Raw genomic sequence first — 6308 nt, forward strand, 5'->3', positions numbered from 1 at the left:
CACTGATCAACAGACAATACAACCCTTTATTTTACATTGTGTTAATAATGGTATATTTCTGAATTTTATCTGTGTGACAACCTTTGCAGTGTTTCTGAAAAGTGAAGTTGGTTGAACCAGTAACTATTGTTACCTGCATAGAGAGACCACTTGTCTATAACTAATAAAATTTGAAAGTGATTATCCACTCTATCAGATTTACTTCCAAAAATGAATTCTCCGATTGAAAACTTGGTCACCTTAATTTTGTGGTACATGAATGTGCACTTCAAAAACTACAAAGGATATTCACCTGTGAATGGTTTAATTAAATACTAAATTATTAATTAAAGAACTTGCATTTATAATGCCTTTAGAATATTCCCAAACTCTTAGCAAAGAATGGGTTATTTTTATAAAGTAGTCTCTAGGGCTAATTTAAAGTACCTTGTCTGGCACGAATGTGATGGTAACATTCTGAAAATAGTCCCAGATCACTATGGCTCCCTAGCCACTATCACTTTAGCTAGAGTCTTGAAAATGGTGGCAAGACCACAAACCTGTTTCAGGAGGGAGGCTGGTTTTAATTTTAGACACACGATGGATGTTTGCCAAGTGGAGAGTTCATGCCATTTGCTCGTCATCATGGCTGCGAGGCCCAAGATATCTTGAGATCATTTGTAATATGCAAATAAGTGCTTAGGAAACTGCCAGAGGCTACTCAAAAAATGGCCCAGAGCCTGCCTGTCACCCCATCACCAAACCAGCTCTCCTCAGGGTCTGACTGTCAGCCAGCTCCACAAAGGAGTCAGACAATTCTCCTGCCCCGACCCATCCAACCCACCCCTCAACTAGCCAGTTGTCTCAGAATGCCAGCTTGGCACTTGCATTCATTGGCAGCAGGCAAATGAACCTATGACCTCAAAATTTCTTAGGCCTCACAGCCACAATAATGAACAAATTTGGGACCATTCCACATGGTAACTGCCCATTCTGTGACTCAAGCCCCACTGTGTTGAAACATCTGGGTAACTGATATAGATTCAGAGAGCACTTTATGTTCAAAGAGTGAATAAACAACTCCAACCCAAAGGGATGTATTATAAATATTTTGATTAGTTTGTGTCTAATGTCAATTTGTCCAAACATCAGAAATAATTCTTATCATTCTCCTGTGAATTCCTCCAACATATTAATGCTCTTTATAAGACAGTGTACCCTAAACAATTAAATATTCCGCATGACATCTGCCCCACACCCCACCTGTACATGATAGATCTTGTTGATAACATCGCACTGACTGGCTACTTTTGATGAAGAATGTTGAATTAGGGTTAGCGAGCTACTTCAACAAATTGTTATCATTCTGATCTGCACATAAGCTAGACGTTTTAACCTTGTTCAGTGTTTTTTATCGGAAAATTATACTCAGGCTGCAAATCTTTCAATGCATTACAAACGTGAAAATTTTAAAATTTACCACAGGTTGACCTAATGCACCAAATCATTTCCTGTTAGGTCATCATGCCAAAGTACTTTTCCCTTTTCTCCTTTCTTAATGGAAATTGAAACAATGCCAACCAGTTTAAGGCTTAGCTATTTCCAGGCACTCACATGGGTTTAGGTATTCTAATTGTTCCCTCTGTGGAGATTTGTAAATGAGAATAAATAACGCTCAGACAGATTGCAGGAAAAACAATTCAATAATGTTACTGCACTATGAATATTATTTTATTATAGTTCACTTTAGTGATTACTAAATACAGAATAAATGCTATATGCATTTTTCAATGCTAGACTCCTTCCTTGAATATTGCAGGTCTGCAAAAAACATAGACTAACCTTGAAAAGCCATTATTCAGTGCACCACTGTGTATTAAATATTGAGACCAGTACAGCGAGCTTTTGCAGAGCCTATACAGTGAGTCCAGTTATTTTTATGGTTAATGGGCAGCTCTTGAAGAAATTGACTGCTTGAGGCATTTTCACTAAATGCTTTAGTTGCATTAGGTGGAATTTTCCCATCTTTCCCGCAGCAGGTTCCATCTTGGGTGGGAGCAGAGAACCTAGCAGGAGCCAAAAAGTCGGAATCCCGCTGGCATGACAACAGTTTGAAATTCTCCTGATGGCGGGTTAATGGCGGGTCGGGTATCCCACTGCCTAGCGGCATGAACGCCATTTGCATTCATTACCATCCGGTGAATGCTCATTAAATTAGCTTCTCACCGGAATCACGTGCAACCTTCCAATCTTGCATCACGGCAGCAGGAAATCACGTCGGTCTGCATCATGAAAAGGTCTGCATGAAAAAGAGTGGCATGCACAGGTCAGACCTCACTTCATTTGCAACTTCGAGGTGAGTGCAACATTCATAGCCCACCTGCCACAGCGCTGCACCGGACTCATTGCGATGCCAGTGGAACGTCACACTGCTCGGGTGTAGGGGTCGGCTGGTCTCGGTGGCTATTACTGTAGTCCAGAAGGACACAACTGTGCAGCGGTACTCAGACAGGGCTCAGCATTCAGACAGAGACCAGAATTTCAACCAGAGAGGGGAAGTGGGGGAGGAAGGATAATGGACGCAAAGGAGCAGGAAGGCATTGCAAAGGGTTGGGGGAGGGCAGACACACGGTGGGGGGGGGGGGCGGCAAAGGGGCAGGAAGGCAATGCAAGAGATTGGGAAGAGGGGAGGCACAGGGGTGGGGGGCAAAGGGTAAGGAAAGCATTGCAAAGAATTGGGGGGAGGGGGAATGATGGAAAGCAAAGATGCAGGAAGACTTTGCAAGGGGGTGGAGGAGGAGGGGGAACTATGACAGGCAGAGGAGAAACTGAGGGGTGGGAAGCTGGAGCTTTGGGAAAACATCATAAAGTGGGGGGGGGGCGGGTATGTGAACCTTTCATGGGGTGGGGGCTCTCCTCTGTAGATGACTGTGCACACAGCCTCTAGATGGGGTGGGTAGAGGTCCACATGGGGCATGGGCACATCAGTAGTGATGGGCTCAGAGGCGGGGGTGGGGGGGGGCGGGGGGTGGGGGTGGGTGGGGGTGGCGTGGGGGGGTGGGTTGAAATGCCAACCACAGAAGTATTACTTGGGGAGGCTGGAGGATAACAGGAGGGAGCTCTACCTTCACATCGTGAGGTTCCAGGTAAATTTCTGGGAAGCGGACAGTGAGTGAGGGAGAGTCAAATCTGGTCTCGAAGTAATAGCAGAGAACCACCATCTTGTGCTCTTGAACAAATGGCATGGTTATAAATCGAGAGTAGAAGCAAATCTGCATGGGAGGGGTCTGAGGCAGTTTGGGAGGAGTGCACTACTGGACTAAGGGGCCTCTTCTCGGGGTGCCCTCTAACTTGTTCGTGCCACAACATTAAAGTGGAGTCAGAGCAGAGAGAATGGTGGAAGACCTCTTGAGAAGATAACCATTGGAGCCCATGGTACAGCTATGCTGTAACATGGAAATGTAGGAGTCTCTGGCTTAACATCACAGTTGCTGCATTCCAACATTCACACATAGGAATTTGAAATTTGGGAATTCAGGCAACCATTAAGTAGGCACAGGTGCTGCATTATTGGCGTCCCATCAATGGAGAACTGTCATGTGCTTTTCAAAAGTGGCATTTGGAATGAGCAAAAGAGCATCCAGTCATGAATCATGAGCAGTTTATTGTGAATTAATATGCCAAATCTGAGATTGGAGCGCTGAGCTAGGTCAGGTTATATGTGTCATTCTAACATTCTCCAACCACTGAGGGATTCAGCTATTAAATCCCAGGGATGTCATCTTGGTCACCTTGATGTGCCTGTTAGCACCTCAGATACATGACTGCATCAGTGACAAGGCTAGTAGGGCAGAAGCCACTACAGACCATAATATTTGCTATTGGTTCAAGATTATAAGCTTCACTATGTTTACCCGTTATTCATTAATCTATTCAATCTATTATTTCACAAAGAAGGATAAAACTATTATGGATCCAGGGCACAATTATACCTTTCTGAGGCTTCTAAGATCATGGAGGAGGAGAAGAAGGGACAGACGACGCCCAGCACAGCTTCTGGCCTTGCCTTGAGGTCCAGGGTACAGGGGAGCCACACCAAGAGCATGAGGATCTGGAGGATGGATCCAAAGCACGGAAGCGACTCGCTACGCCTAGAGTATAATGCAGAAGACTCTCCTCTTTACAGATGAGTGAGAGACAATGCTGTGCACATCTGCACTTGTCCCGAGCTCTGGTAGATCACGTCTGGCATGTTCTTCGTGAAGAACTAACACCTCGTGGAGTCGGAGGCTATCCCCTGCCAGTGGCCTTGAAGGTGACGGCCGCGTTCAATTTATTTGCCTGAGGATCATACCAGGGATCCACAGGGGATCTGTGCAGTATCTCGCAGTCTGCCACACATTAGATGCATCAAGGAGGTCACTGATGCCCTCTACAGTAAGGCACAGCATTCGAGGTAGCGAGGCTGTGAGATTCAACATGTTTGCAGCTATCTCAGGCTTCGCAAGAGTACAGGGTGCAATTGACTTCACACATGTGGCTTTATGGGCTCCATGGCAGCAGCCCCTAATGTTTATCAACCATAAAGGTTTTCATTCCATCGATGTGTAACTGGTCTGTGATCATCGGAAGCACATAATGCACTTGTGCCAGGTACCCTACGAGTTGCCATGACTCATACATCTGCAGTCACTCCCAGGTGCCTCAGATATTCGAAGGGCCTGAGCACCTACAGGAATGGCTGCTTGGGGATAAGGGGTGCCCACTGAAATGCTGGCTCATGACACCCATGTGTTGGCCTCAGAGTTGTTCAGAGAAGAGGTAAAACGCAGCTCACAGCTCCACCCAGCCCCTAATTGAGCAGCCCATTGGCATCCTGAAGATGCGGTTCCGATGTTTGGACCGCTCAGATGGGGCACAGTGTACACTCCAGAGAGAGTATCTTGCATCATCGCTGTGTGTTGCACCCTTCACAACCTGGCACTGCAATGGGATGATCCTTTGCCAGAGGGTGAAATGGAGGCGGATGAGAGCTCCTCAGAGGATGAAGAGAAGGAGGGCCAGGAACTCGAAGAGAGTGATGAAGGTCAGCTTCCATCGAGGAAGCACGACATGGAAGATGTGCCTGTGTCATTTTAGTTGTTACCAGATTCCAGGAGGAATAAAGTGAAGGCCATGGGAGGTAGCCACATTTCTCCTGTCCCTAGATGCCATTCCATTGCATTGAAAGGGATGTCCAACCAGTCACATGGAGAGTAAGTTCAGACTTGCTCCTTCCAGCCTCATGATTGACCAGGCCATGATCTCTAAGAAGGTCAGCGGTGTACCTTGCATGCGCTCACTCTAGGATTTGAAAGTTGACACAACAGCGAGAACACTGTGGCAACTTACTTGATGCAGTCGTCGCCACATTAGTGAGAAGCTACAGCAGCCAGTGAGTGAGGACATGGCTAGAGATATCATCCACCTGTCCAGGTCTTGTCCTTTGGCGCTACTACTGAGGAGACACAACTGCTGCTAAGCCCTCACGGCTGCTGAGCTGTGCGCACACAATGGTGTGTCATGAGGAAAAAGGGTTACAAGGTTATTAAGCACACACTTCCAATAAAGATTGTAACACATTTCCATGACATCACACAAGGGTGCAGGAAGTATCTCCAGTGAGGTTGAATCTCACAAAGGGAGACTATCACGGAGTGGGTTGATGGCTAAACCTTGAAATAAGAGAAAAGCCTCAACCCTCAACCGTGTCCGGCCCATCTCCCACGCATCCGCCCTCACACCTTCCTCTCCCTCCCAGAACCATGATAGGGTCCCCCTTGTCTTCACTTATCACCCCACCAGCCTCCGCATTCAAAGGATCATCCTCCGCCATTTCCGCCAACCTCAGCATGATGCCACCACCAAACACATCTTCCCTTCACCAGCCACCCCCCCCCCCCCCCACCCCGCCGGCATTCCACAGGGATCGTTCCCTCCGGGACACCCTGGTCCACTCCTCCATCACCCCCTACACCTCAACCACCTCCCACGGAACCTTCCCATGCAACCGCAGAAGGTGCAACACCTGCCCCTTCACTTCCCTCTCCTCACCATCCAAGGGTCCAAACACTCCTTTCAAGTAAAGCAGCATTTCACTTGCACTTCCCTCAATTTAGTCTACTGCACTCACAGCTCCCAATGTGGTTTCCTCTACACTGGAGAGACCAAACGCAGACTGGGTGACCGCTTTGCAGAACACCTTCGGTCTGTCCATAAGTATGACCCAGACCTCCCTGTCGCTTGCCATTTCAACACTCCACCCTGCTCTCATGCCCAGATGTTCATCA

Source organism: Carcharodon carcharias, chromosome 5 (assembly GCF_017639515.1).
Source record: "Carcharodon carcharias isolate sCarCar2 chromosome 5, sCarCar2.pri, whole genome shotgun sequence".
NCBI lineage: Eukaryota > Metazoa > Chordata > Chondrichthyes > Lamniformes > Lamnidae > Carcharodon > Carcharodon carcharias.